At 55.9% G+C, this 14,350-nt stretch overlaps 1 protein-coding gene across 5 annotated transcripts in view; it reads right to left on the bottom strand.

Moving 5' to 3' along the window:
* The window catches only part of PHF21A (PHD finger protein 21A), a 679,011-nt gene extending 665,091 nt beyond the window's left edge, over positions 1-13,920 (bottom strand). For 3 of the 5 annotated variants that reach the window (XM_086959648.1, XM_086959652.1, XM_086959650.1), the window contains exon 1: positions 13,635-13,920. The gene's annotated coding sequence lies outside the window, so the exon portion shown is untranslated. The remainder of the gene's footprint in view (positions 1-13,634) is intronic. The other 2 variants (XM_086959649.1, XM_086959651.1) reach the window with 1 other exon arrangement.
* Between the last annotated feature and the right edge of the window lie 430 nt (positions 13,921-14,350).

Here is a 14,350-nt window from a genome sequence, read left to right as displayed (position 1 = left end):
TACATAAGCTGCATACATTTTACAAGTCGACATGCAGGCCAGCATGAAATCGTATTTACGTGTTTCTATTGGCGGGTATTCAGCCGTAATGAATGCATCACTGAGACTGCATTAGAACCTATTCTTCCCAAGGCCTCCTGAAAGGAACCAAAAAATAGGATTGCCTTAATGAACAGCTCTGAAGCATTCAGCTCTAACTTTTCACAGCTACATGTACATTTAATTAAAAGAAAATAATGCAAGGAAGGTGTGAAAAATGTGCAACCAACCAACTGGGTACAAAAGTTTCTGACCAAAGGGGAAGAAATTGGCGTGAACAGACCAAATACATGAAATGTCACAACAAAAAACGTGAAATGTCAGAACACAACTGGATAACTATGCATAAAAGTCACAGTGTCGGAAAGGGGCTGAGAGGAGGTTTGGTTACTTCATCAAAGGGCCCAGTTCACCACGAAGGGCAAGACCGCAGAGAGAATGACCTACCACCATTCCTGGCGGTGTGCACATTCAGAGGTGTGAGAAGATGTTTTCCTTCAGATCATGGGTTTCTCCTTGGCGAGTACTAACCGAGTTTCTTGGACAAATAGTTTGGCTTTGCTCCGTGCAGGGCCTTATGTGCGATGCACATAAGTTTGAAGCAGGTACGCTTCCTAATTGGAAGCCAGTGCAGTGCTCTCAGGGTGGGTATCGGGAAGGAAGATTCAAAACTAGTCTGGCGGCGGTGTTCTGCACTACCTGAAGCCTGGTATATAGGTATTCATAAATAGAGGTCATGAGGGAAATACCATAATGTAATCTGCAAATAATTAGACCCTGAACCAGCATTTTCCTGGATTCCAGTGGAATCCATTTCTAGATCTGTCGTAGTATTCTCATGGTGCAATAACATATGGCCAGTGTCTGGTTTACATAGTCTTTCATGGATAGTTTATAATTTTGGTGTAGGGCAGGGACCTATGCTGGTGAGCCACCATGCCGTTTACCAGAATGATTGGGATTTGCCAAATAGACTCACTTTGTACTTGCAGACATTACGTTGTAGATACTTGCTATGCATCCAGTTAGACATACGAGACATGCAATTGATAAATCTGGTTCTTGTCCTGCAGACCCCCACAGAGCCATCCCTGTCCTGCAGACCCCCACAGAGCCACCCCTTCCCTGCAGACCCCCACAGAGCCACCCCTGTCCTGGAGACCCCCACAGAGCCATCCCTTCCCTGCAGACCCCCACAGAGCCATCCCTGTCCTGCAGACCCCCACAGAGCCACCCCTTCCCTGCAGACCCCCACAGAGCCATCCCTGTCCTGCAGACCCCCACAGAGCCATCCCTGTCCTGCAGACCCCCACAGAGCCACCCCTTCCCTGCAGACCCCCACAGAGCCCCCCTTCCCTGCAGACCCCCACAGAGCCACCCCTTCCCTACAGACCCACAGAGCCACCCCTTCCCTGCAGACCCCCACAGGGCCATCCCTGCCCTACAGAGCCACCTCAGCCCTGCAGACCCACACAGATCCATCCCTGCCCTACAGTCACCCCTTCCCTGCAGACCCCCACAGAGCCATCCCTGCCCTGCAGACACACACAGTCACCCCTTCCCTGCAGACCCCCACAGGGCCATCCCTGCCCTACAGAGCCACCTCAGCCCTGCAGACCCACACAGATCCATCCCTGCCCTACAGTCACCCCTTCCCTGCAGACCCCCACAGAGCCATCCCTGTCCTGCAGACCCCCACAGAGCCACCCCTTCCCTACAGACCCACAGAGCCACCCCTTCCCTGCAGACCCCCACAGGGCCATCCCTGCCCTACAGAGCCACCTCAGCCCTGCAGAGCCACCCCTTCCCTGCAGACCCCCACAGGGCCATCCCTGCCCTACAGAGCCACCTCAGCCCTGCAGACCCACACAGATCCATCCCTGCCCTACAGTCACCCCTTCCCTGCAGACCCCCACAGAGCCATCCCTGCCCTGCAGACACACACAGTCACCCCTTCCCTGCAGACCCCCACAGAGCCATCCCTGCCCTGCAGACACACACAGTCACCCCTTCCCTGCAGACCCCCACAGAGCCATCCCTGCCCTGCAGACCCACACAGAGCCATCCCTGCCCTGCAGACCCACACAGAGCCATCCCTGCCCTGCAGACCCACACAGAGCCATCCCTGTCCTGCAGACCCCCACAGAGCCACCCCTGTCCTGCAGACCCCCACAGAGCCACCCCTTCCCTGCAGACCCCCACAGAGCCACCCCTGTCCTGGAGACCCCCACAGAGCCATCCCTTCCCTGCAGACCCCCACAGAGCCATCCCTGTCCTGCAGACCCCCACAGAGCCACCCCTTCCCTGCAGACTCCCACAGAGCCATCCCTGTCCTGCAGACCCCCACAGAGCCATCCCTGTCCTGCAGACCCCCACAGAGCCACCCCTTCCCTGCACACCCCCACAGAGCCCCCCCTTCCCTGCAGACCCCCACAGAGCCACCCCTTCCCTACAGACCCACAGAGCCACCCCTTCCCTGCAGACCCCCACAGGGCCATCCCTGCCCTACAGAGCCACCTCAGCCCTGCAGACCCACACAGATCCATCCCTGCCCTACAGTCACCCCTTCCCTGCAGACCCCCACAGAGCCATCCCTGCCCTGCAGACACACACAGTCACCCCTTCCCTGCAGACCCCCACAGGGCCATCCCTGCCCTACAGAGCCACCTCAGCCCTGCAGACCCACACAGATCCATCCCTGCCCTACAGTCACCCCTTCCCTGCAGACCCCCACAGAGCCATCCCTGTCCTGCAGACCCCCACAGAGCCACCCCTTCCCTACAGACCCACAGAGCCACCCCTTCCCTGCAGACCCCCACAGGGCCATCCCTGCCCTACAGAGCCACCTCAGCCCTGCAGAGCCACCCCTTCCCTGCAGACCCCCACAGGGCCATCCCTGCCCTACAGAGCCACCTCAGCCCTGCAGACCCACACAGATCCATCCCTGCCCTACAGTCACCCCTTCCCTGCAGACCCCCACAGAGCCATCCCTGCCCTGCAGACACACACAGTCACCCCTTCCCTGCAGGCCCCCACAGAGCCATCCCTGCCCTGCAGACACACACAGTCACCCCTTCCCTGCAGACCCCCACAGAGCCATCCCTGCCCTGCACACCCACACAGAGCCATCCCTGCCCTGCAGACCCACACAGAGCCATCCCTGTCCTGCAGACCCCCACAGAGCCACCCCTTCCCTGCAGACCCACACCCACAGAGCCACCCCTTCCCTGCAGACCCCCACAGGGCCATCCCTGCCCTACAGAGTCACCCCTTCCCTGCAGACTCACACCCGCACAAGCAACAGCGCACAGATTACTTACATGGCAGAATCAGTGAACAATAACCAGCGCGCTCTCAGCCCCTCCTACCCAACTCCCTGGCCAGTGTGGCGGTGCCACCCAGAGGGCACGCTGGCTGATAGAGGCCCACGTCCGGCTTTTGTGGAACAACTCTCCAGGACTTCTCTTGGAGGCGCTAGGAAATTCATTACTACAAATGCACCTGCAGGGCACCATTCTCGTCGTTGGAAAATAGGGGACGTGACTCATGTGCTTTCGAGGTGGGCATGAGGCGATGAAAAGTGTTGATTAAGTAACTCCAAACAGTGAATCGGACGAATTATGAGCGATGCCCTTGGTGAAGATGGCAAACGGTGCAACCAGGGCACTGGCGCACTCCACGCCCACGGGATGCCCGGTCCGAAGTTCCTAGTTCATTCTTCCTGTGCCCCCTGGCTTCCCAGCTGCTGACGACCCCCTCTGCTTGATAACTGCAAGCCTGAGACCACCAAGGCCTACAACAGGCCGCAGAGGAAGATAACAATATCCATGCTAGGCACAGATTTTTAGCCACTCCCTTAATGACATCAGCCATGCCCCTAATCCCCCCTCCACCCACAGTTTTTCCATTTCACTTAAAGCCATGAAAATATCCTTAACAAGGAGGGTTATTGGGTGTTACCCAGAGACCGCAGGAGCTTTGAAAAGCCCAGCCAAAGTTCGCGCCCCGTGCATCTGTCCCTTGCTCAATACATATTGTGTGGTTAACAGCTCCCAGTCCCATCCCACGCTCCATGGTGTGTGGATAGAGAGCTCCCAGTCCCATCCCAGGCTCCATGGTGTGTGGATAGACAGCTCCCGGTCCCATCCCAGGCTCCATGGTGTGTGGATAGACAGTTCCCAGTCCCATCCCAGGCTCCGTGGTGTGTGGATAGACAGCTCCCAGTCCCATCCCACGCTCCATGGTGTGTGGATAGACAGCTCCCAGTCCCATCCCAGGCTCCGTGGTGTGTGGATAGACAACTCCCAGTCCCATCCCAGGCTTCATGGCGTGTGGATAGACAGCTCCCCGTCCCACCCCAGGCTCCATGGTGTGTGGATAGACAGCTCCCGGTCCCATCCCGGGCTCCATGGTGTGTGGATAGACAGCTCCCGGTCCCATCCCGGGCTCCATGGCGTGTAGATAAACAGCTCCCGGTCCCATCCCGGGCTCCATGGCGTGTGGATAGACAGCTCCCAGTCCCATCCCAGGCTCCGTGGTGTGTGGATAGACAGCTCCCGGTCCCATCCCGGGCTCCATGGCGTGTGGATAGACAGCTCCCCGTCCCACCCCAGGCTCCATGGAGTGTGGATAGACAGCTCCCAGTCCAATCCCACGCTCCGTGGTGTGTGGATAGACCGCTCCCAGTCCCATCCCAGGCTCCGTGGTGTGTGGATAGACAACTCCCAGTCCCATCCCACGCTCCATGGTGTGTGGATAGACAGCTCCCAGTCCCATCCCACGCTCCATGGTGTGTGGATAGACAGCTCCCGGTGCCATCCCGGGCTCCATGGCGTGTGGATAGACAGCTCCCCGTCCCACCCCAGGCTCCATGGTGTGTGGATAGACAGCTCCCAGTCCCATCCCACGCTCCATGGTGTGTGGATAGACAGTTCCCAGTCCCATCCCAGGCTCCGTGGTGTGTGGATAGACAGCTCCCAGTCCCTTCCCAGGCTCCATGGTGTGTGGATAGACAGCTCCCAGTCCCTTCCCAGGCTCCATGGTGTGTGGATAGACAGCTCCCAGTCCCATCCCAGGCTCCGTGGTGTGTGGATAGACAGCTCCCAGTCCCTTCCCAGGCTCCATGGTGTGTGGATAGACAGCTCCCAGTCCCTTCCCAGGCTCCATGGTGTGTGGATAGACAGCTCCCAGTCCCATCTCAGGCTCCATGGTGTGTGGATAGACAGTTCCCAGTCCCATCCCAGGCTCCGTGGTGTGTGGATAGACAGCTCCCAGTCCCATCCCACGCTCCATGGTGTGTGGATAGACAGTTCCCAGTCCCATCCCAGGCTCCGTGGTGTGTGGATAGAGAGCTCCCCGTCCCATCCCAGGCTCCATGGTGTGTGTGGATACAGTTCCCAGTCCCATCCCAGGCTCCATGGTGTGTGGATAGACAGTTCCCAGTCCCATCCCAGGCTCCGTGGTGTGTGGATAGACAGTTCCCAGTCCCATCCCAGGCTCCGTGGTGTGTGGATAGACAGCTCCCAGTCCCATCTCAGGCTCCATGGTGTGTGGATAGACAGCTCCCAGTCCCATCCCAGGCTCCGTGGTGTGTGGATAGACAGCTCCCAGTCCCATCCCACACTCCATGGTGTGTGGATAGACAGTTCCCAGTCCCATCCCAGGCTCCGTGGTGCGTGGATAGACAGCTCCCAGTCCCATCCCAGGCTCCGTGGTGTGTGGATAGACAGCTCCCAGTCCCATCCCACGCTCCATGGTGTGTGGATAGACAGCTCCCAGTCCCATCCCACGCTCCATGGTGTGTGGATAGACAGCTCCCGGTGCCATCCCGGGCTCCGTGGCGTGTGGATAGACAGCTCCCCGTCCCACCCCAGGCTCCATGGTGTGTGGATAGACAGCTCCCAGTCCCATCCCACGCTCCATGGTGTGTGGATAGACAGTTCCCAGTCCCTTCCCAGGCTCCATGGTGTGTGGATAGACAGCTCCCAGTCCCTTCCCAGGCTCCATGGTGTGTGGATAGACAGCTCCCAGTCCCATCCCAGGCTCCGTGGTGTGTGGATAGACAGCTCCCAGTCCCTTCCCAGGCTCCATGGTGTGTGGATAGACAGCTCCCAGTCCCTTCCCAGGCTCCATGGTGTGTGGATAGACAGCTCCCAGTCCCATCTCAGGCTCCATGGTGTGTGGATAGACAGTTCCCAGTCCCATCCCAGGCTCCGTGGTGTGTGGATAGACAGCTCCCAGTCCCATCCCACGCTCCATGGTGTGTGGATAGACAGTTCCCAGTCCCATCCCAGGCTCCGTGGTGTGTGGATAGAGAGCTCCCCGTCCCATCCCAGGCTCCATGGTGTGTGTGGATAGACAGTTCCCAGTGGATAGACAGTTCCCAGTCCCATCCCAGGCTCCATGGTGTGTGGATAGACAGTTCCCAGTCCCATCCCAGGCTCCGTGGTGTGTGGATAGACAGCTCCCAGTCCCATCCCAGGCTCCATGGTGTGTGGATAGACAGTTCCCAGTCCCATCCCAGGCTCCGTGGTGTGTGGATAGACAGCTCCCAGTCCCATCTCAGGCTCCATGGTGTGTGGATAGACAGCTCCCAGTCCCATCCCAGGCTCCGTGGTGTGTGGATAGACAGCTCCCAGTCCCATCCCACGCTCCATGGTGTGTGGATAGACAGTTCCCAGTCCCATCCCAGGCTCCGTGGTGTGTGGATAGACAGCTCCCAGTCCCATCTCAGGCTCCATGGTGTGTGGATAGACAGTTCCCAGTCCCATCCCAGGCTCCGTGGTGTGTGGATAGACAGCTCCCAGTCCCATCCCACGCTCCATGGTGTGTGGATAGACAGTTCCCAGTCCCATCCCAGGCTCCGTGGTGTGTGGATAGACAGTTCCCAGTCCCATCCCAGGCTCCGTGGTGTGTGGATAGACAGCTCCTGGTCCCATTCCACGCTCCATGGTGTGTGGATAGCCAGCTCCCGGTCCCATCCCGGGCTACGTGGTCTACAGCATAACAACACTAAGGGCCACCTTTCAAACGCCACTTCATTATATGTTAAAGTTAACACACCAGCAGGAAAATCCAGTCCGGGCACCCAGGATCATGTGCACAGAGTCTGTGCCAGAATCATGTGTACACAGCCTGCCAGTCTGGGCCAGGATCAATCAATCAATCAGTGACACTTATAAAGCGCGCTACATACCCGTGGGGTCTCAAGGCGCTGGGGGGGGGGGGGAGCCGCTACTGCTCGAACAGCCAGGTCTTCAGCTTCTTCCTGAAGGAGAGGTGGTCTTGGGTCAGGCGCAGGTCGGTCGGGAGGGAGTTCCAGGTCTTGGCGGCCAGGTGGGAGAAGGACCTTCCTCCTGTAGTCGCTCTTCGGATGCGGGGGACGGCGGCGAGGGCGTGGTTGGCTGATCGGAGGTGGCGTTTGGGAGCGTAGAAGTTGACTCGGCTGTTGAGGTAGCTCGGGCCTTGGTCGTGTAGGGCTTTGTGTGCGTGGGTGAGGAGGCGGAAGGTGATTCTTTTGTTGACGGGGAGCCAGTGAAGGTCTCGCAGATGTCCGGAGATGTGGCTGGTTCGTGGGATGTCGATCATGTGTACACAGCCTGCCAGTCTGGGCCAGATCACGTGTACACAGGATCACGTGCACACAGGCTGCCAGGATCGTGTGTACACAATCTGCCAGGCTCTGCCACGATCATGTAAACACAGGCTGCCAGGATCATGTGTATACAGCCTGCCAGACTGTGCCAGTATCATGTGTACAGAGGCTGCCAGGCTGGGCAAGGTTCACGTGTACACAGGCTGCCAGGATCATTTGGACACAGGCTGCCAGGATCATGTGTACATATGCTGCCAGGAGCATGTGTACAGGCTGCGATAGGATCCTGTATACACAGCCTGTCAGGATCATGTGTACACGGGCTGCCAGGCTCTGCCATGATCATGTAAACACAGGCTGCCAGGAACATGTGGACACAGGCTGCCAGGATCATGTGGACATAGGTTGGCAGGATCTTGTGTACACAGGTTGCCAGGAGCATGTGTACACGGGATGTGATAGGATCCTGTATACACAGCCTGTCTGGATCATGTATACACGGGCTGCCAGGCTGTGCCAGTATCATGTATACAAAGGATGTGCCACGATAATCTGTACATAGATTGCCAGGATCATGTGTACATAGGCTGTGATAGGGCCAATTATACACAGCCAGTCAGGATCCATGTGCACACGAGCTGCCAGGATCATGTGTACACAGGATGTGATAGGATCATTTATACACATGTATACACAGGCTGCCAGGATCATGTATAAACAGGCAGTGATAGGATCATTTATACACATGTATACACAGGCTGCCAGGATCATGTATACACAGGCTGTGCCAGGATCATGTATACACAGGCTGTGCCAGGATCATGTAAACACAGGCCGTGCCAGGATCATGTGCACCCTGCTGCCAGGATCATGTGTACACAGGCTGCCAGGTTGTGCCAGGATCATGTGTACATAGGCTGTGATGGGATCATGTATACTGTGTTTCAAAGCTTTGTAATTGTAATTGTAACGGTATTTATAGAGCGCGATTGCTGCCCGTGGGCGTCCAAGCGCTGAGCTGACCAGAAGGTGACGGAGGAGGTGCTATTGTACAGTGGGTTTGTCAAACAACCATGTTTTTAAGTTTTTGCGGAATGAGAGAAGATTAGAGTTGGACCGGAGTGAGAGGGGAAGGTCGTTCCAGAGCCTGGCGGTATTCAGCGAGAACATTCTTCCCCCTGCTCTGGCTCGCTTTACTCTGGGAATGACGGCAAGGAAGGCCTCCTTTGATCGTAGATTCCTGTTGGGATGATAGGGGGTGACAAGATTTCTGTTGATCGCTGGGCTTGTGTTCCAGAAGGTGCGGTGCGCCAGGCACAATGCTTTGAAGGCTATCCTCTGCCTCACTGGCAACCAGTGGAGAATTTTTATGGCAGGTTTAGCAGACTGAGTGCGCGGGATTTCTAGCAGGGAACGAGCTGCACAGTTTTGAACAACCTGTAGTTTTCGAAGTGTAAACTCAGGTGCCCCCATGTATAGGGCATTGTTCGAGTCAAGGCGAGACTGGATTAGCCCTTGGACCGCAACCTTTTTGGCTTCTAGCGGCAGCAGCGGAAGAACCTTCCTCAGGGTTCTTAGAAGGCCGAAGCATGTGGCAGATAGTTTTGTGGCCTGGGTGGAGAAGGAGAGTTTGTTATCCAACCACACTCCCAGGCTCTTCACGCTTTCCTTTGGGGTGGGGGGGGGACCCAGTGCATTGGGCCACAGGGAGGTGAATGGGACTGGAGAGGGTGGGCCTAGGAGCATGAGCTCCGTCTTATCTCCATTTATTTTAAGGGAGGAGTTGGTCATCCAGCCCTTTATGTCCTCTAGGCAGTGTAGCAGATCGGCTGGGGAGCACTTGCTGTTCTCGGTGGCCAGTGAGACCACCAGCTGGGTGTCGTCGGCGTATGACACGATTTTAATGCCATGCGGTTCGACGACACCCGTCCTAACCCTATTACAATAAATACTATAGCTAAAAATACTTTTTTTAAAACACGTATTAAACAATGAGAGTCGAATACTATACATAATAAAAATTTGACCTAAATTCATAAACATTTTTATAAAAACATTTCAAATGGCAAAGCAATTAGGACATGGCAACCATATTTCATTTTGTTACATTTAACAATAAAGTGCGAGTGCGGATTACCCAGGCCCAAGCAAGAAATTTTGCTACAGCAACTACAAAGGTTGTGGAACAGTCAGATTCTAATATTCTAAGTGCTGTCGATTGGCTGCGGGTTCCAATGTTTAGGCAAACTGGTTTTAGCCATTTGCGCCTAGGGCTGGTATATAATGGGCAGCAAAACAGCAGATGGGAGATGTGCTCTATTTGATCCTTACAATGATAACAATGTTCATCCCACGATGGAGACCAATGCTTCGTCAAAGCATTCACTGGTAGTGTTCCAACGCGAAATTGGAAATATAGTTTCCTGTCATGTGGGCGTTCAATTATATCCCAGTATGGTTCACATGACGGAAACATTTTTATGTCCAAAAAGCGGGATGAAAAATTTGGTGCAGATCCTTTGCAGTACATTGTTAAATACACCATCTCCCAATACAATTCTTTTAATTTTGTTTTCGAAGGAAAACTAGTTACATCCTTGTTACCCCATAGGTGTTCCAATTTTAACTTTTCAAGTAGGCCCCGTAATTTTTTTAGCCATACAATACAATGGAAACGATCACACTTGACAACATCTGACAAAGCTGTAGCATAGTGGCTTAACTCTGGGGTCACCATCAAACGTCTCCAATATAGAAGTGGCTGTAGCCTAGCTATGTCCTCAATATTATTTCTGCCAAGATCCAGTTTTAGTGGGATTATGGGTGTGCTTTGAGGGGCCATTACAAGCCCTCGCAAGAATCTATTTTCTGCCCGCCCCAACTCTCCTAGATTTGAAAACCCCCAAAGTTCAGAACCATATAAACAGGCGCTCAATACTTTCATATTATAAATTTCAAGGGCACAATTTCTTGGTTTTGTCAGCGAGGCTCTATGTTTTAGGGCAACTACGCCTGCAAGCTGGCTAAACTTCAATACTGCCGTGTTAATGTGCGATTTCCATTTCATGTTGCCCTGCAAAATAATGCCTAGATAGGAAAAAGCATCTACTTTCTCTAGCGGAGTGCCTTTGTATTTTATTACACCTTTGAAAGTGGACTGATGATTTAGGCACATGAATTTAGTTTTGGTCGTATTCAATTCAAGGTCCCTGCTATCGCAAAATTCACCAAAGGCATCAACCACTTTTTGGAGACCGCTCGGTGTACGTGAAAGTAAAAGCGTGTCGTCCGCAAACATTAGGACGGGGACGTGAGAACCTGCTATAATTGGGGCGTCGCTTGGAGATTTCTTTAAATGATCAACAATCCCATTTATGTATACACAGTCTGTCAGGATCATGTGTAGGATCATGTATACATAAACTGCCAGGATCATGTATACAAAGCCTGTCAGGTTATTCCAGGATCGTGTGTACACAGGGTTTGCCAGAATTATGTGTACACAGCCTGTCAGGTTGTAACAGGAGCACGTGTATAAAGGCTATGCCAAGACCACGTGTACACAGGCTAACAAGATTCGAAGGCCATGTCCTTTCAGATGCAAAGGCATAGAGACACTAAGAACAGAGAAACAAGCACAGACAAGCTGCTGCAAATGACCAAGGTAGACCCTGCATGCTGCCTCTGAATGAAGGCATCACCCCAATACTTTCCACCCCGTGACGAGCCCCATTACCAAGATAGGAGCTTGGCTGTCATTAAGTAAATAATACGTAGAGCAGAACAGTGGCATGCACGGTCTTCAAGGGAGCTCAGACAGACACTAGGGAATACTGTGCACCAAAGGCCACGTGGGACACTGTGCACCACAGGCTACGGGGGATACTGTGCACCACCACAGGCCACGTGGGATACTGTGCACCACCACAGGCCACGTGGGCCACTGAGCACCACAGGCCACGTGGGATACTGTGCACCACAGGCCACGGGGGGGGTACTGTGCACCACGGGGGATACTGTGCGCCACGGGGGATACTGTGCGCCACGGGGGACACTGTGCATGGCAGGTGATAAAGTCTACACAATCTAGATACTACTCTTTGGAGATTCCCACGGCACATCCGATGTCTCAGGGAACAAAGGTTACACAACAGGATATGGATGATCGAGAAACTAAAGTGTGCCTCCCCACTTCACGCTCTCCCCAATCTCATGCATAAAAGACTGCTGGGCCTGCAGCATAGGATGCAGATTCTACTGAGGGGCACAAAGGCGAATGCATGACAATGTACAGCGACACCGGGCAGGAGTCCTCTGTTCCTGGCACAGAGAAACAGAACACACAAACTCTAGCACTCTGGGGGTGGCAGATCTTGGCACATCCACTTCAGGAGAGGTGGGCACTGCGCATGGAAATCAGAACTTCACCCCAGGAAACAAACAGCAATGTGAAGGGTGGAGCGACACATCCCTGAAATGCCGAGAGACATCCTATGAGCTAAGTATGAGAAACCCTTCTCCTCTCTTCTTAAATCCCGCAAGACGCCGAAGAGCTGGCCCTTCAATAACCAACCTGTCATAGGCAGAGTTAGGCGCACACACCGGTGATACCACTGCGGGCGATGGTGCACTTTACAAATACACTTCACATAACAGATCGAAGACGCCCCAAAATGCCAGCACCCGATGGTCTAAGAGAACGACACTCCTGCAATGCCAGCACCGGAGGGGTTAAGCACAAGAAATAAACAGCACCCCAAGCACCCCGTGGGGGGAGTAAAGAGACCTCGATAGTCAAACCTCTGTCTCTAAGATTGAAGGTGAGAAGTGCCTTGTCCCACCCCGGTGCCAGGCTGCCGGCAGTTCGCTCAGATCCCCTTACAAGGTCTGCGGTGTTGCACCTCTGGGCGGGGTGAACGGTGCCCTTGGCCCGGCCCCTCTCCACGGGCTCTGGGTGGCACTGTAAGAGTTCACCTGCCAGGGCCACCGCCGTGCCAGCACGGCTGCCCATGCAGGAAGGGAATACTAACGGGCACCGGGTGCATCCCACCGGGAGGGGCAGAAGAGCGGCTGTTCACTGTGCGCAGGGGGCCATGCGCCCCTCTGCTGCCAGGCTCGGCGCTGGGCAGGGGCGGGTGCACCTGATGCCTCCGGGCACTTCTCTCCTGTGCCTGAAGTTTGCACTCCGGGCCCTAAGCAGTGTTAGGTGCATGTCACCCTCATGCCCAGGGTGCACTGGCCCCATCACCGAGGGGCACATGATCAGATGCTCATGGTGCCCAGAGGGTGAGGCTTTGAGGTGGGCAGGGGCGGGTGCACCTGATGCCTCCGGGCACTTCACTCCTGCGGCCAGAAGTTTGCACTCCGGGCCCTAAGCAGTGTTAGGTGCATGTCACCCTCATGCCAAGGGTGCACTGGCCCCACCCACCGGGGGGCACATGATCAGATGCTCATGGTGCCCAGAGGGTGAAGCTTTGAGGTGGGCAGGGGTGGGTGCACCTGATGCCGCCGGGCACTTCACTCCTGCTGCCACAAGTTTGCACTCCGGGCCCTGTGCATGCCACCCTCATGCCCTGGGTGCCCCTCCCGCCCTGGGTGCCCCTCGTGCCCTGGTGCCCCTCCCCTCCTGGCACTGCCCCCTCCTCCTCTGTGCACTCCTGCAGCCCCTCCCCTGCCATGCTCGCTCTCTCCTCCCTGGCACCCCCCCCTCCCCGATCCCGACCGAGGAATAAGAAAAGTATCAGTGGACAAGTGCACTCCCCCCGCCCCCCCTCCATGATGCTCCCGCCAACCCCCAGGAGGGCAGGCGCCCCTCCCCAGGATGGCAGCACCCCCAAAGAGAGCCCAGGCCTCCTCAAGTGGCCATGTACTGTACCCCAAATAACTGCACGCCCCCTCCCCCCAAGCCCCTATAATAATGTACTCACAATGACAACTCCCAGGGACTCCCCCGCCACTCTCAGCCCCTCCCCCGCCCGTCTCCCTGGACAGCAGCCCGCACCTGTCTGTGGGGGGGTACGGCTCCCGCTCCCCCCGGGGGCTCCTCCTCCTCCTCCTCCTCGCCCTCTTGTCCTGGACTCCGCAGCTCCTCCTTCCTCGGCTCCCTCCGCACCGGGCCCGGCTCCAGGCCCCCAGCGGGCCCCCCTCGGCCCTCCCGGGCCAGGAACGGGTGACAAGAAGAGGGAGTAAAAAACACCCGAAAGAGAGAAACTGTGATACAAAAACAAGAACTCTTCAATCCATTCACCCCCCGAGCCTCATCACCCGGGAGGGATCCCTCCGCCGGCGCGCGCCCCCGCCCGCGCGCCGCTACACACACATACACACGGTGCGCGCGGCCCCGCGCGGCCGGCCTCCGCGCCTGCGCGCTGCGCCGCCGCCCGCCTCGCCGCCATGCTGGAGCCAGGCTTCTGGTGGGCCGCGCACGCGCGCTGCGCTCACGCCGTCCTGCAGCCGGGGACAAAAGTCCTCGAGAGCGCACGCCGGGAGGGATGCGCATGCGCACTGCCTTGGACCGCCACAGCCTGTTACATCTGATGCTGCAATGAGCCACGTTCACCTACAACCCTTTATTTACAACCACCTCCTACACATTGTACAATGAGATAAGCGTGCAGCCAATGGCACCCACAGAGGGCTTACTTCAAAACAAGCAGCTTCTTAAAATGCATTTATGTTCAAAGTGGGAAACAGGTAGTGGTGCCACCTGCCCTGCAT

This window comes from Lissotriton vulgaris, chromosome 2_2 (genome assembly GCF_964263255.1).
Source record: "Lissotriton vulgaris chromosome 2_2, aLisVul1.2, whole genome shotgun sequence".
Lineage (NCBI taxonomy): Eukaryota > Metazoa > Chordata > Amphibia > Caudata > Salamandridae > Lissotriton > Lissotriton vulgaris.
The sequence above is the reverse complement of the archived record's forward strand: the minus strand, read 5'-3'. Positions and strand labels throughout refer to the sequence as shown.